Source organism: Vulpes vulpes, chromosome X, assembly GCF_048418805.1.
Source record: "Vulpes vulpes isolate BD-2025 chromosome X, VulVul3, whole genome shotgun sequence".
Lineage (NCBI taxonomy): Eukaryota > Metazoa > Chordata > Mammalia > Carnivora > Canidae > Vulpes > Vulpes vulpes.
The window spans coordinates 31,692,491-31,710,159 of NC_132796.1; the positions used below are offsets into that span (position 1 = coordinate 31,692,491).

General features: G+C 40.9%; 1 pseudogene; it reads left to right on the forward strand.

Annotated features, from left to right (window-relative positions):
* Positions 1–5,559: 5,559 nt before the first annotated feature.
* The window catches only part of LOC112929935 (dnaJ homolog subfamily C member 14 pseudogene), a 66,633-nt pseudogene continuing 54,523 nt past the window's right edge, over positions 5,560–17,669 (forward strand).

Consider the following 17,669-nt stretch of genomic DNA (forward strand, 5'->3'; position numbering starts at 1 on the left):
TCACTTAATAACTATTTTTGATATTCTGTAATTGATGATTTGGCATCATGAAGTCACTGAGCCATTCTAGTGGCCCAAAGTTTTTTCATCTCCATCATCCCAGTGTTATCTTGAGCATGTAATAACCTTATTCTAAACTCTCCATGTACTCACTAACTTTAATTTGTTTTGCTTCTTGCCTAGTAGGTGATGTCCTCTCATGGCTACATTACACTGCTGTAGTAATAAAGGTCCTAATTCTACTTTATCCCTCTCTCTGCTTGTCCCTACAAGTTACCATGTGGCTTGCTGGGTCCTTCTGCCCTCTGGGGAACTGTGAGAAACTCTCCTTTTAAAGGTGATTGCCTCTTATGTCTGTTATCTTAATGTGCTCAAAGTAAATCTTGGGTACATTTTTAAACAGTTGGTGCAATGAACAGGGTAGTCTGGTGACAGATGAGCTTGACATGTCTCTGGGTTTACCAAGTGAATCCAACAGGCAGCAGATACTGTGGGAAGGCACTGCTGGCTATTGGCACTTTACTGGCCACTGCATTGTATTCTGTCTGTATGGTATTGCAGTGGTTCTGCAATCTAAATAATAGCAGAGCTCAAAAAGCTTAGTCTTCTCCCAGTGGCTGTCTGGTTTAGGGTGCTGTAATCTGGGCAATGTGGTCCCCATCTGGCTCCTTAAGTGTTTATAATGTGCCTAATCTGGGGAAGAGATCCTAGGGTAGTTGGCTATTGTACTGTGTGAAAGTCCTTCCAAAGAAATAGGAAGTGGTTACCTATGTCCCAATATAGGTGTGTCGAATCCACTGAACCTCCACTAGGGCTGAAGTCTGTAGAACTACTCAACTAAAAGCAATTTCCTTCCTAGGCACATTAGCCCTCTTGTAGCAGAAAACCAACCACCTAGAGCTACCCTTAGAACTGAAAAGACCTGTTGACTAGTGATGTGGTCCACTCTTTTCAAAGACACTGTGGTTCCTTGCAAACACTTTTGTGTTGACCACACTCCTTTGCTATTGTCTGTCTTGTTGCTGTATTGCACTTTGTCTCTGAAGCCTGTGGGTTATAAGAGTTCATATTCTTATAAGCCCTTGGCAGAATATTATTGGAAAAAAATGGAAGGATAAGGAGCATCTGGTTCCAGCATCTCCAAAAACCCTTTGATGATGGACTCAGTTTAATACTTGTAAAATACCACAAGAGCACTATTTACGGATCCTTAGCACTGCAGCATATTAAAATCAAAGCATATGCATAAATCAGGCAGTGTCACAGTTGCCTTCTTGGAGGTGGATACTGACTGTTTGTGTGTTGAGTGGGATACCTTTAGAAAGGCAGGCCAATTCTAAACCACTCCTGCAGGTATTTCTTGTAAACACCCAATGGATAAAAACTCTGAGAAATGAACGGGAAATTGAGATAAAGATTCAAAACTTCATAAGGCCAAATATACAAACCATCTTTAGGCCTTTATCCAGAGAGTTCAGGAAAAGAGAGCATAATGGGTTCTAAAGGTCTTTACTACTGGCTCAACTCTGGCTTGTGGCCTAAGAAATGAGGCAATCATGGGAATAGCCCAGAATCCTTAAATACAGCTTTACCAAGGAATGTCCACATTCCCTGAGAGAAGTCTTCCATAGGGCTAGATTGTTCCCTATATGCCCTGGCTAGACTCACACCTTTACTCAGTACACCTACCAAACAGATGAAAGTGACACTTATGAGCCGGTTCAGAGCAGTTCCCAGACAATTGCTATGCCGAATGAGCCCCTTCCCTTATGACCTTGAGTTTTTATGGCCTGGGAATGGGTTCACTGTAGCATAGCCACAGTCTTTGCTAAGGCTCCTGATAAATGGCAAATAGTAGTGGTGGCCAAAACATTATTATTCAGGATTGGCATAGTTCGATGGGTTTATTGTTTTGTAGAAAACCCTGACCCTGCAGATAATGAAGTGGTTTCAAACCCAGTGTCTACCCTCCTTAACTCAGAATCCAAGAAACTTTTCCTAAATATGGGACTGGCAGGTTATAAACCTGTCCTTCTTCTAACAGGCTCAGCCCACAAATTTAGGGAAGCCCTGGAGAGAACAAATACCCTAGTGGACTTGGAGTGAATCCCCCAACAATAAGCAGGTTTTAGTTTATCAGAACCAGCCACTGGCTGGATCCTCCAGGCATTTCCCCCCTAGCAACCTCCTCTACCTCTGGAAAATTTCTCTTGGGGGAACTTCCATTACCTGTGGCTTCTACAGACTTCATAGCTGTGCAGCCATCTCACATATTTGGACTACTTATGAAGGCGTTTCTTAATTTAGGACCTTTTCCTAATCCATAACCAGCCCCTGCTGAGGCAGTACAGAGCTTTCAACCATCATCCTCAGACAAACTTGTATATTGGCAACATAAGAGACATGAGCATCCCTCATGAAAAAATTTCAGGCCAATCTACCCTTAAACTCCAGCAATTCAAAAACTTATTAGATGTTGTAGTGAGTTTCTCCATTTTTTTTTTTTTCTCCTTTATTTGATATGGGAAGCCCTGCTCAGCCAGAGGCTGGCATTATCAGTTCCTCGTTCAAGGAGTCCTCATGCCTCATGTTGTATTCTGACCTTTGACATGGCTGTCACCTAGCCCCTACCCCTAAGGTAATGACAACTCCCTGGATCTTGTCCCACTGCCTGGGGACGGCTGCAGAGAAACTAATCTGATGGTATATTGGAGCCTATAAAATAGCCAATTTTCCCTGGCTCTTTTAGATACTAGAAACAAGTCACTTATTCTGGGTAACTCTTCTCTTTAAAAAAAATAAGGTAACCTATTTAAAATGCAGGGCATATTGGATCACCCCATTCAGAGCATATGAGTCACACATGATGTTATGATTAGATTTATCAAATTAATTAAATCTACAGTCGTGGTGGCCCCTCTGTCTCTGATCTGTCTGAAATGAGGCATGGACACCATTTATGAAATTCTCTTAAACTGGAACAAACCAAAACCAGTAGCACTTGCTGTGGGACTTGCCTCAGTGTGAACCTGTGAACCCTCCACCTTCTATTATGATTGTCATTATGTCTCAATGCAGGCCACAAGACTGTAGAGATGGACACAGGCCCATTATTTCAGATCTTTTAACTGGATAGGGTGTAAACAGGGCAAGGAGTATGACTGACCATCTGTTGATTCAGTGGTTTATCCTGGCAGCAAATATGAATGATTGCTACCTGTGAGTCCAGTGGAGTAGCAAACAAGGGACTATGTATGAACAGAACAAAGAGGGCGAGTCATGTGCTATCAGTGCCCTGGGGGATCTTGGCAGAAGATATGATTGGGGAAAAGAAATGTAGCTTGCACAGTCATTGTGCTGTTTTAATTGGACAAAGTATGTGAATGGAGCTAAGAAAGTAGCTCACCCAGTGTATTATACAGTAGTTCGAGGAAGAGGGCTTGTGAACAAGGCAAAGAGGCGGAGCCCTGTTTCAGGATTATAGTGCCACCACTGGACAAAGGATGTGAATGGGGAAAGAAAAGGTCTTTCCGGGCAGCCCCGGTCGTGCAGTGGTTTGGCACCACCTGCAGCCCATGGCGTGATCCTGGAGGCCCTGGATCGAGTCCCACGTCGGGCTCTCTTCATGGAGCCTGCTTCTCCCTCTGCTTGTGTCTCTGCCTCTCTCTTTCTCTGTGTGTCTCTATGAATGAATAAATAAAATCTTAAAAAAAAATAAAAAAGAAAGAAAAGGTCTTTCTCTCCAAGGGAGTAGGTGACAAGGTATGACGAGTCGACAATGTATGACGAGTCTAACGAGAAAGACCCCTGAAGCATCAGTGCTGTAATGGCAGAATGTGAGTTGGGTGAGAGAACTAGAACAGGCGATATGAATAAGGCAGGGAAGATGAGGCCTTCCCCATCATTGCAGTGATGTGCTTGGCCAGAGAATGTAGAAGGGACAAATGAAAAGGGCCTTACATCATCAATTCATTAGAGCAGCTGGACAGAGGGTATGAATGCAGCAGATAGGAGTATTTACTCCATAGATGCAGTTAGTCTCTAGACAGAGCATGTGGATGGGGCAAAGAGTAAAAGCCCTACACCAATTGTAGTGGTATAACTGGACAGATGATGTGAACAAAGAGGAAGAACCCCACTATATCAGGTCAGTCGAGCAACTGGACAATGATGGTGATAAGTGAAAGAGGAGGATTCCCAGTTGATTCCTGCAGTGGGGGTGACATGACAAGTTTTCTGATGGGGGCCGAGATCTCATTCCCCAAACCTTATGGGTATGACAGGGAAAACCTACTCCTGGATGGGAGATGTGTACAGGAAGTGAGACACATGCTCTTACCATCATTATAGTGAGTCTGGACAGCAAATTTGATCATGGCAAAGAAAAGGAGCCCAGCACCATCACTATCATGGTATAAGTGACAGAAGATGTGAAAGGCACAAGGAGAATGTACTTCCTTCCCCGCTCCAGTATAAAACACAGTACAGGGCATGTTATCAGGGTCTGGAGGAACAATTCTGAATGACTGCATCAGTGCAGGAAGGTAACTGGACAGGGGATGTGACTTGGTCAAATTAGCCTGGTACCGTCAACATAGTGGTACATGTGTACAGTTCATGTGAACTAGGCAAGAGGAGGACCCAGCACCATTTCTCAGAAAAGTCGAAAGAGGGCCCAGGGCACAAAATTCTGAGCAGTGCAGAGTGGAAGAGCCTGAACAATAAACAACACTGTGGCCTGGCCACAGATGTAAAGCGGGCAGAGGTTCAAGCCTACACCATCAGTGTAGAGGTGTAACTGCAGAGGGCATTCCAGCAACATCAGTGTAGTGAGGTCATTAAGCAAAATATTCAAATGATGCTTAGAGGGACAACTGAGTGGACCAGGTCATGACCTTAGGGTCCTGGGATTGAGCTCCATATTTGGTTCCCTGCTCAGCAGGGAATCTGCTTCTCCCTCTCCTCCCTCTGTGTACATACTCTCTCTCTTTAAAATAAATAAATAAAATCTTTTAAAAAAATTAAAAATAAACAACAAATGACGCAAAGAGAAGGAGGCCAACCCCATTCATGTGCTGGTGTAACTGGCCAGTGGATTTCATTTGTGCAAAGAATAGTCACCTTGCACCATAACTTTTGTAATAGTATAATTCGTTAGAAGATGTGACCAGGACAAAGTTGAGGTGTGGTCCACGTGCATAGCAATGTACTTGGACAGGAATGTGAACCTGGCAAATAGAAAGTGGTGTGAGACAACAACTAGACTGGAAATGTGGGTGGTGGAAATAGGATGAGCCCTGGTCTGTTAGTGCCTTGATAGAATGGGGCATGACCTGTGAGAGGGAGAAAGAAGCGGAGTCCTACCTGACAAGGTCAGTGGTGAAACGTCACAGGGGATGGGAGTAGACCGAATAGGAGAATCCTCATACCATTAATGCTGAGGTGTAACTGGACAGGACCCAAGATCATGGCTAAGAGGAAGAACACTGCACCAGTAGCACAGTGGTTACATGGATAGGGATGTGAGCAGCACAAAAAACTGCCGAGGGTAAAGCCGATATGGTGGTGGTGCTGGGTGGGTGATGTGAGCAGAGTGAAGGGAGGCCTCGTGTTCTCTGGTGTAAGTGCATCATGGGTCTTTATGAGCAAGGGAGGGATCCTCACAGCATTGTGACTATGTTGTGCATGAATGTGGTAGAGGAGGTTCATGTACTGCAGCACAGTTGTGTAATGGGATGGGATGTGGATAGGGAAAGGGAGTGACGTGCCACCATCAAGGTGTTCCCTGAGTGGAATGGGAAAGTTGGGAGGAGGAGCACCAGTGCAGTTGTGCATGTGACCAGAGCAGAGAGTAAAACTGTCCTGCCAGCCCTGGGTTTAGTCTCAGGACGAGAACAGGGCATAGATGGGCACATCTGTACTCGTGCTGCAGTGGTGCCACCAGACCAGTGTGACCAGGGTAAAGAGGGTGAGGCCTGACTAATGGATCCTGTGGTGTACCAGAACAGGGGACCAAAAGGCCAGAGGGGATGGTCAGGGAGCCACATCACCACTGCAGCTGAGTAACAGCACAGAAGATTGGCAGAGAGGAGGAGAGTGACTTGAGAGTGGATATGAACATGCAAAGAAGGGGAGCTCTGAAGTATGACAGGACTCTAACTTAATGGGGGGTATTTACAGGGCACATGGGAAGAGCCCTTCAACATCATTTCAGTGGAACAATGGGCTGGATATGAAAACGGCAGCTAGGAAGAGCCCTAGCCATCCTTGGAGTGGGTCAACTGGGAAAAAGTTTGGAAAGGGGCATAGAAGGGAAGGGCCAGCTCTATAATTTCAGAGGTGTGACTTAACAGGGATTGTGAGAAAGCAAAGAATCGGAACCCCACACCGTCGGTGGGGTTATACACTTGGATGGAGATGTGAACATGGCAAAGAGGAAAAACTCAGGCCTTCATTACAGTGATGCATTCCTGGCATGTGAAGAGCTCCAGGGCAAGCATCCCTGCACCAGCAGTCTGATATGGCAACTGGTTAGAAACAGTAAACTGCCCAAGCAGAAACAACCCCATATCATCAGCTGAGTTGTTAGGGATGGAAAAGGAGTAAATAGAAAGCCTGCATATCACCTAGTAAAGTATAGGGAAGTTGAACAAGACCAAGTTTTGGAGCCCTTCCCCTCAGTGCATTGGGGTAAATGGAGAGGTTATGTGAATATGGTAAAGGAAGAAACCCCACCCCAGCAGTGCAGTACTAGATGGTTGATATGAACTGGGCAAAGAATAGAACCCCAAAACATGAGTCTATGGGTATAATGACACAGAATTTAGAGAGATCAATTAGCAGCATCCTCACACCACAAGTGTAGTGCTGCAACAGGAAGGGATTGTGAACTGCACACAAGAGCTGCCCTTTGTCATCCATGTGTGGTTGGGTGTATGGAGAGAGAATGGTAAAAAGGGAATGAGGACAATACTTCATGGCCATATATACCTGGGAGTGTAGTGCGAGTGGGACAGAGAGTAAGATTCTTCTATCACCACTTCAGTGGTGCAAATGGAAAATTGATGAAGACAGGGCAAAGAAGAACCTTCTCAAAGCATGGACGTGGTCACGTAAGTTGTGGGAGAGTGTGTACTGGGTAAGGACTAACATCCTCATATCACTACTACAAAGCTACAAATGGAAACTAGGCAGAAACTGGGGAAAGTGGAGCCCTCCCCATACCATTGGCCCAATTATGTAAGTGGAGAGGGTGTGTGAATGGGGGTCCTGGGATTGAGTCCCATATTTGGTTCCCTGCTCAGCAGGGAATCTGCTTCTGCGAAACCTTTTGCATCTCAATGGCATGATTTGAGGGGGACTTCAGCAGCAGCAGGAGGATTATACCCACATCTTCAGATTAAGGCTCTCATGAGACATGTATTTGAAAGGGATGAAGGTTGGGAGCACTTCTTCATCACTGGAGTGGCGTGACTGGATAGTGATGTTTACATACCAAATGGCAGGATTCCTGAACATTCAGCGAAGTATTAATAGTAGGCAGAAGTAGAGATCAAACAGTAGAGCAAACACCAAGAGCCCTGCTCCTTCATTGGACTGGCGCCTGGACAGGGAATGTGAACAGGGCAGTCAAGAGTATTCTAACTCCAGTGTGGTGGTGTTGGTTGGCTGGATCTGTGAATGGGACAGTGGTGAACTGGCAACTCGACCAAGAGCAAGAACACCAAACCACCAGTGTAGTAGGGTAATGGGACAGGGGATATGTATTGAGCCAAAAGCAATACCCCACCCAGTCAGTGGAGATGAATAACTGGATAGGAAGGAGAGTGTGAATGGAGCAAATACAAAGAGCTCCAAATTTTTCTTGCAGTGGTATAATTGGGAAGAATGTTTTATGGATATGAAGAAGCCAAGTCTTGGAACTTATTTAGTTGGGCAGGGCTACATATGGGGCAAAGAAGATGAAATAAGTATAGCGCCATAACTGTGCAGTGTATACGACATGGTGTGGTTTGAGATGATCCACATTAGTGCTCTGGAGTAACTGACAGTGTATATGTGGAGCCCTGCCACGGAAGTACAGTGGAGTTATTGGACAGTGTATGTGAATGGGGACAGTAGGGGAACACCTGCCTTGTCAGTGCAACTGTATTACTGGATTGTAGATCCCTGAGGCCATTAGGAAAAGCCCTACAACATCAGTACAGTAGAGCAGTACACAGTAGATGCGAATGGGACCATTGGGAGGAGCCAGCCCTGCAGTGGAGTAACTAGACAGTTTGTGACACAGGGTCAGGAGGAGTCCTACCATCTCCTCGCAGGAGGGTAACTGTATAAAGTTAGTGAAAAGGGCAATTGTGAGGACTCCTGCCGCTCAGTGCATGAAATGACTAGATAGTGTATATGAATGAGGTAGTTAGATTGAGTCTTGCCCCATCTCTAGAGTGGAGTAACTGTTAGGTGATGTGAGTGGGTCATTTAGGAAGAGCCCTGCCACGTCAGTGCGCTGTAACACATGGACAGTGTATGTGAACAAGGGCAATTAGGAGGATCTCCACCATATTAGTGAAGTACAATGTGAACAGAATGGATAGGAGGAGCCGTACCCCATCAACACAGCACAGTGACTGTGGGCAGTTATTGAGAGTTCCCCTGCATCGGTGCAGTGGAGTCACTGGGAAGACCCCTACCTGTGCTCTTACAGACTCAGCATTTCTGCCACCATAATTTTGGGCTGAAGCCAGGGATGCCTCTGCCGCCAGCAACTCAGTTCGCTCCCAAGTTAGGAAGAACTGGAGTGCTGCTCTTCAGTGCCCCAGGAGAATTAAAAGTGTGCCTTCATGCTAGCGTGATTTATAGTTACAGTGTCATGAGACATTTCATCTTCAATAGACTGATCTGCTTTTTGGAGCTTGAGGTGACCTTCTAGATACTACTGAGATAGTTAACGGAAAGCCAATTCTCCTGCCGTCCTGCTCAGAGCCTGTCGTGTATCTTGTAACATATATCACTGAAGACTCTAAAAGCCGAGGTTCTAAATTTTCAGACACTATAATTGCCCAAGATATATACCCTGACATAAATATGCACAATGGTAACACTCTAGAATGTTAGGTAACTAACATGCAAACCAAGTAAATGACCCAAAACCAGTCCAGGCTCTAGTTACTAAAAGTCATCATGGATTATCTGGCAGCCTTGACAAATTGAGTTTCAGCAGAAGAGAATGGATCACAAGACAACCCCTGCCACAGTTGGCGGCTTATTGACATTTCCGCAGACATGGCCAGGAAGTCAGTGGGCTGTGAACGCTGAATTATCCTCTTAAGTCTGGAAGTGATCTCTGCAGGCCAGGCTGCAGGACGTTAGCAGAATGACTTGCAGGAACACACACCAGTCCTGGATGCTTCTCCTTCTGTTCTGGGAATAAAGGGGCTGCCTTGCTTTCAAGGTTGTGGACCTGACGATCGAAAGCAACACTGTGTTCACCAAGGAGCCACCTAGCAAGATTGATGTTTCTCACTATATTGTTGTGCTGTATTAAATGTGCCAAAGTTAAAATAGATTGAGAAAGATAATCCAAATCAAGTTTATTGGGTAGATACTCTAAAATTTTAGACAATATTTAACAGGGGTATGGTGTTCATGGAAGAAAGGAGAGGAAATAAGTTTGGGAGGTGAAGTGAGAAAATAACTTTGAGGAGTGTAACCAGGGTTTGGTGGGGCCACCTTGCACAGTTGTGTGGTTTGCACACTGCACAGAGTGCCCAGTCACTGGGGTGGGGACACTGATATGCAGCTTGGAGTCTCCTCTCCAACATGCAAACCCCCTACTACATCTGGCAGAGAGGCACTTCTTTCTGAGTCCTCTTCTCATAAGAGGGAGACATTTCTTATGGGGAGTAGGAGCTATTCCAGATCATTCCCCTAGATATAGTACCTCTTCACTCTAAAAAGCTACCCTTTTCACCATTCCGGAGGGGAACCTTTCATTTCTTAAACACTCCTCCTGCTGGGAGCCTCCCATCTTCACAGTGAAGCCAGCACTCTGCTCACCTTCCCTGATGGCAGGGAATGCTTCCGGCTAATACATACAAAGATTCTATATAAACTGTTGGTGACTCGGAGTTTATGGTGCCAAGGGAATTTTCCTGATGCAGGACAACCAGTTCACATTGTCAGGTACCATGCAGGTTAATGCCCTGAGGCTGTTCTATTTAATGTCTGATTATAGATACAACCAATTCATACTTCAGAAACATTTTCAAAGGACTTTGGATCTTATAGGAAGCTCCATCAAAGATTAGGGAACTACTGGGAAACCTCTAGTTTTCCAGGTAAGTTTCTTTCATTTATACATTCATTCTACAAACATTTGTTATGTATTTGCTATGTACAAGGCAGTTATAGGCACTGATGATTCATATTTTTGGGGTTTTTTTTGTGATTCATAGTTTTAATGCTATTTGAAAAGTTTATGTTACAAGTAGGGAGTTAGACATTAATAAAGAACTAAATGATTCCACGATACTCATTGTTTTAGAGAAATAAAGTGAAAATATTAATAAAGCTAAATCCCTTTATTGTTTTCCAGGACAAACACAATCACCGTTTTCAAATACATGTTATAAGCATACACTTGGGGGGAGGCATTATTAAACCAAATTTCTTTTACTAAAAAGGTTTTTCAAAACCAATATAGGTAAAAATTGGAATTATTAACATTTATACTTCTTTGAAATCCTATTTACGGTAACTATTCAGCCTTACTTCCTCTATTTAATTGATTTCCCCATTCACCTTTGGGACTTTTACTATGCACTTCTACTTCAAAGGTTTTATTTTGATTAATTTTTTGAATTTTGATGAATATTTTCAGACATGGTAGAATCTTCAGAGTGTATATAATTGGAATTTTTTCTGGGGCTTTCAGATATGATTTGATATAGAATTGTTGAGTCAGACACAGCCTTGTCCCCTTAACCTATTATATGCTGTTGCTTTTGTATCCTCCTCACTCTCTGACACTCAGGAACAGCCTGATTTTGTGCTTGTGGGAATTTTTTTCCTGAAAACCTGTTGGATTATTTTTCTTTGAAGTTAAGAATGTCAGACATTCATATTTAAATATTGGACAGAAAAAAATAAATATTGGACAGTTTTAAATTTTGATTGAACATTTTAAGATATTTTCATCTGAAGATTAACGCTTTTCATCTCAAGAAAACTTTATTCTTTTATCTAAATATTGCTGCTTTTCCATTTGTTGAGGAATTTTCTTCCAAGCATCTGAATAATCTGCAATATGGATCTCCATTCTCTTTTATTTTTTTTTAAAGATTTTGTTTATTCATAGAGACCCAGAGAGAGAGAGAGGCAGATACACAGGCAGAGGGAGAAACAGGTCCCCTACAGGACGCCGGACTACAGGAAGCCGGACTTGGGACTCGATCCTGGGTCTCCAGGATCACACCCCAGGCTACAGGTGGCGCTAAACCGCTGCACCACCGGGGCTGCCCTATTCTCTGTCTTTAATATCTGTTTTTCTTCGACTACTGCTATGCATCTTGCAGGATAAAAGTGGTGTTTTTTTTTCTGATTTTATTTTTAAATAATCTCTACACACAACATGGGGTTCAAACTGATAACCCCGACAGAGCTCAAGAGTTGCATGGTCTACCAATTGAGTCAGGCAGGTTCCCGCAAAAGTGTTTTATATATATATATATATATTTTTAAAGATTTATTGATTGATTGATTGATTGATTCATTCATTCATTCATTCATTCATGATAGACATAGAGAGAGAGAGGCAGAGACACAGGTAGAGGGAGAAGAAGCAGGCTCCATTCAGGGAGCCCGACTTGGGACTCCATCCTGGGTCTCCAGGATCCCTCCCTGGGCTGAAGGTGGCGCTAAACTACAGAGCTACCCGGGCTGCCCAAAAGTGTTTATTCTTTGAATAGCCACATGCATAATATAAAGATGGACGTGGTACATCACTAAGTGTAATTTCTTCCTGACATTGTGATTTGATAATTCTATACATTATGCATTGTTCGTCATAATAAGTATAGTTAACATCCATCACCATACAATATTATTACATTATTATTGCCTTGTATTTCCTATGCTTTGCTTTTCAACTCTGTGAACTATTTGTTTTATAAATTCACATTTGTACCTCTTGCTTTGTAAAAACATCTTTACTAAATTATCACTAATATACAGAGAACTGCATGCATATAATGTGTACAGTTTGATGAGTTTGATTATATGCAATTATCCCTGATCCCATCAGCATAATCAAGGTAATAGCCATATTCAACACCTCCAGAAGTTACCTCGTGTCACATTTGTTGTTGTTATTATTTGTTTTTGGTGTTCTAAGCACTTAATTTGAGATCTACCCTATTAACAAAATTTGAAGTACACAATAATATATTGACTCTAGCCACTGTGTTCAAGATAATGCTAGATGAAAGAGTTCTCGTGATTGACTGTATGTGTCTTAACAGTATCTTTTGGAGACTAGAAGTTAAAGCAATTCTTTTTTTTGCTTTTTAATTCATTTTTTTTAGTATAATAGGAAATAAAACATAACTAAAATGTTAACATTAGGAAAAAAGTGTGGGAACTAGAAAATTAAGAGAAAATGCTTTGATTCCGGCTTACATCTTAGTATCTCAAACTTTCTTTTTTTCTGACTTTGCTTTTATATTTCTTTGAACATTGTCAGATTGACTCATCGAAAGTAACAGGGCTTTTTTCAAGATGGATAAGGGAAGGTTTTTTTTTTTCCTTGTGGTAAATATACATAAGTTTAACATTTTAACTATTTTAAGTGTACATTTCAGTGACATGAAGTCCATTCACATTGTGCTACCATAGATTTTAATTTTAAAGAAGTTGACCGTATCAAATTTTTCTTTTGCAGATCATGTTTTTGGTGTTGTATCTAAAAAGTTATCAACAAACTCGAAGTCAGCTAGATTCTCTCCCATGTTATCTTCTAGGAGTTTTATAGCTTCCCATTTTATATTACTCCTATAATTCATCTTGAGTTAATTTTTGTGAAGGTGTAAAGTCTGTGTCTGTGTTCATGTTTTTGTATGTGAATGATGCCCAGTTCTGGCACCATTTATTGAAAAATCTGTGCTTTCTCTATTTAATTGCCTTTGTACCTTTGTCATAAATCAGTTGGCTGTATTTGTGTGGGTCTGTTTCTGAGTTCTCTATTCTGTTACATTGGTCTGTCTGTTCCTTTGCCTATCCCACACTATTCTGATTACCTGATTACTGTGGCTTTACATTAAGTATTGAGTTTGGTAATGTCAGGCCTCCAACTTTGTTCTCCTTCATGATTGTGTTGATCATTCTGGGTCTTTTGTTTTTCTATATAAACTTTAGAATCAAGTTTTTCAGATCCCCAAAATACATTTCTGGACTAGCAAAGAAGTGGAAGCAACCCAAATTTCTGTTGCTGGATAAATCGTTCAAAAAGATGTGGTATAGGGCAGCCCCAGTGGCTTAACGCTTTAGCGCTGCCTTCAGCCCAGGGTGTTATCCTGGAGACCTGGGGTCGAGTCCCATGTCGGGCCCCCTGCATGGAGCCTGCTTCTCCCTCTGCCTCTCTTTCTCTCTCTCTCTCACGAATTAATAAATAAAATCTTCAAAAAAAACTGTGGTGTATACATACAATAGAATACTATGCCCCCTTAAAAAGGAAGGAAATCTTCTCGTAAGCTACCACATGGATGTACACTTAAGATTTTATGGTAAGTGAAATAAAGCAGTTAAAAAAGTACAAATACTGTATCATTACATTTATTTGAGATATCTAAAGTCAACAAATTCATACAGGAAGTCTTCGAATTAGACTAGATACATGGTTGGTACTGGACACTATAGGAAAGGGCAAAGGAATTGTTTAATGGGTACACAGTTTCAGTTCTGCAGGATGAATAGGTTTTGGAGATCCATTCACAACAATGTAAATATACTTAACACTAATGAATTGTGCACTTAAAACAGGTTAAGTCTGTACATTTTATGATAATTTTTTACCCCAATTAAAATAAACTTGCTGGGATTGCATTAAATCTATAGATTAAATTGGGAAGATATGATATCGTGAGAATATTTAATGTTCCTATTCATTAGGATCATGCACAGAACGTCTTTCTATCTAGTTAGATCTTCAGTTTCTTTCAGCAGAGATTTGTAATTTTCCTCATATAGATCTTGTACACATTTTGTGAAATGTATACCTAAACATATATCTTTATTTGGTGCTGGTGTAACTGTCAATGTGTTTTTAATTTCAAATTACAATTGTTTGCTGTTGGTATTGAGGAAAGCATTTGACTCGTATATTAACCTTGTATCCTGAAACCTTACTCTAATGATTTAATAGTTCCAGGAGTTTTTGTTGTTGTTATTGATTCTATCAGATTTTCTACATTGAAAATCATGTCAACAGCAAATAAAGACAGATTTATTTCTTCCTTCTAAATCTATATATTTTTATTATGCTGTATTTTAGCATTAAGAATGCCTTTCCAAAAAAAAAAAAAAGTGCCTTTCCAGGGGTAACTGGGTGGCTCATTTGATTGCCTGCCTTTAGCCCAGGCATGATCCCGGAGTACTGGGATCCAGCCCTACATTAGGTTCCATGCTCAGTGTGGAGTTGGCTCCCTCTTCCTCTGCCTCTCCTTTCTTTTTCTTTTTTTTTAAGATTTTATTTATTTACTCATTAGAGACTCTTCTCCCCTGCCTATGTCTCTGCCTCTTTCTTTGTCTCTCATGAATAAATAAAAGCTTTAAAAGAAAAAAAGAACTACTTCTTTATATTGCACAATCATATGGGACTCTTAAATGTAAACCATTTTGGCCATCAGAGGTACGTGATCCAGGCAGCAGTAGCAAAATCAGGGATGTAGTCCTGTGTACCAGCTCCTTCCAGAGAGATATTGGTGATTTGGAGTTGGCTGGAGGGAGAAGACAGAAGTGTGAGGAAGAGAGTATAGCTAACCTCTAGATGTATGCTAAATTAGAAGCCTGACTGTGGAGGCAACCTCTTTATAAGTTTCCAGATAATCCTCTTTTGGGTTAAGAATGAAAGATGGGTGTTTTTGCCTGATCTCTCTACACTTTGTTTTGGAGGAATAGCCTTGGTGAGTGCTCTCGTGACCAATAAGAAATATTCTTTGATTGCTATAGTCTCATTGGTCTCCTGGACACAAGCCCCACTGACTTTCAAATTTAGATGTTTTGAGGGCCCACCCTTGGGTGTGAGTCTGAAAAGCTGGAATGCTAGATGTGGTTTTCAAACCCTTTGCTCCTCTTCCCTGACTTTATGGTATGTGCCAGAGGTGGAGTTCATGTTAAGAGTTTGTCTCAGCCTTTCCTACCCTTTCAATATGGGTATTTTCTTACTTGCCCAATGTGTAGAAGTTACTCAGCTAGTTTCTAAATCTCTTTCATAGGGAATTGTTCCACGTGTATATTTGATGTGTCCATGAGAAGAAGGGGCAGAATTGATGAAAGGCACTGAGGCAGCCCAGGAGAGATTATCAATATGCATTCAATATTTTCACAAATTTCAGAAAAAAACATAATACTGAATTATGTTCCAGTCAGTGCTTTCTGTTACACACATGTAGGGAAATCTTATGTTTACTGAGGCACGACTGATTGTACTCAGCTCTTAGAACTGTAGACACTCTATCTGGAAATAAACTTTCTGAAGTATGAATCTCATATAATCAGAACTACACAGTAATGGCAAATATCACACACAGATTTAATAAAGGTAGAAAAGATTCAAATCAAACATCACTCAGGGGATGGAGAAGTGTATGCTTTATTCATTTAGGTTTACAGAGAACTTAGGGAAAGGTGTACTCCTCTTTGGAAAACTTAGAGAATTTCTCTCTAAAAATCCTCTTCATTAAAAAAAAAAAAATCGTCTTCATTTATTTTCCAGAGGATCTTAGAATAAAGTAACAAAGAAAACAATAAGAAAATTATTGCCTGAGGAATTGCTTGACTAAATAGCTGTTTCTTAAAGTATTGGTAGTTTCTTCTGGATACAGTTAAGTGCCAAGGCTAAAATTTCCCATTTATTTTCCTTTGTCATTGTAAATGTTGGTTATTTACCCAAACTTGATGCAATTTGCACTTTGTCAGAGGAAGACTTTCTGCAGATTCATATTAACCACATTTCTTCTCCTAAAACATGTCATAAAAACTGTCCCTGTCATTCTTCTTTTGACATCGACCTTTTTCTCACACAGAACTCAGTCATCAAATGATTGAAGGTCTGTGTAATTCAGCTCTAATGGATTGTATGAGGCAATGGTGTTTTAAACTACTGTAGTTTAAAATGTCTTTCCTCAAATAGCTCACAGATCTGAAAGTGCATACACTTCAAGTAGTTCAAATTCCACTGTCATGCTACTGTAATAGCTATCTTGACAGCTTTTTATTTATAGATTTTGTTTGGAGGGTGTTTAATGTGAGGAGAGACATATAAATCATAGGTGAGTTTTTGGTTCTGGATGTGAGCTCTTGGACATTGTATAGTTTAAACAGCAGTGTAGACTGCACATCTTTTTCTTGAACAAACTCACTTTTGATCTACTCCACATTAATTTCCTTTAATGTAATTTTTTAAAAATTTAACCTATTACTTAAGTGTTGTGCCTTTTCACCAAGAAATATAACTATATCTTCAATATTGTCCTGTTTTGGAAGTGGGTTCAGTTTAATGCATAGTGTATTGTGGCTTTATCTTTCCAAAGGGAATGATTATCTTATTACAAATATCAATACTCACCTTTTGAAAAAACAAATAATACATTCTCTACTACCATTTTCCTTTTGTCCACAATGCTCCTAAATGTCAGCAATACCAAAAAAAAAAAAAAAAACCAAAACCATAAAATTGGACCAATGACCATAACAAACACCTTTACCAAAAACAAACAAAAAAACGAAAAACGGTGGAAAGTAGTATATAAGATGTTCCTCATTGTGTGTCATCTGGAAAATGCAAATTAAACCAATGGAATAAAAAAAAATACCATTAAACACCTATTAGAATGGCCACATCCTGAATATTGACCATATCATATGGTGGTGAGGATATGGAGCAATAGTAACCTTCATACATTGCTGGTAGAAATGCTATATGGTAAAAACACTTTGGAAGACTGAGTTTCTTAAAAAAACTGAACATACTCTTGCCATACAAACTAGCAATTGCACTCCTTAGTATTTACCAAAAAAAGTTAAATATCTTGTCCACTCAAAATTTTGCATGTAGAGGGTTATAACAGCTTTATCCATAATTACCAATACTTAAAAAAAAAAAAAAACACCAAGATATCCTTCAATGGATGAGTGGATAAACTGGTGCATAGACAATGGAATATGATTCAGTGTTAAAGAAACGAGTTATCAAGCCATGAAAAGACGGAGAAACCTCACATATTTATTATTAAGTGAATGAAGCCAATCTGAAAAGGCAACATTCTGCATAATTCCAACTACATGACATCATGGAGAAGGCACAACTATGGGGACAAGTACAAAAAGTTAGTGGTTGCCAGGATTCAGAAGGGAGAAAATATTGAATAGGAAGAGCACTGAGAATTTTTAGGGCA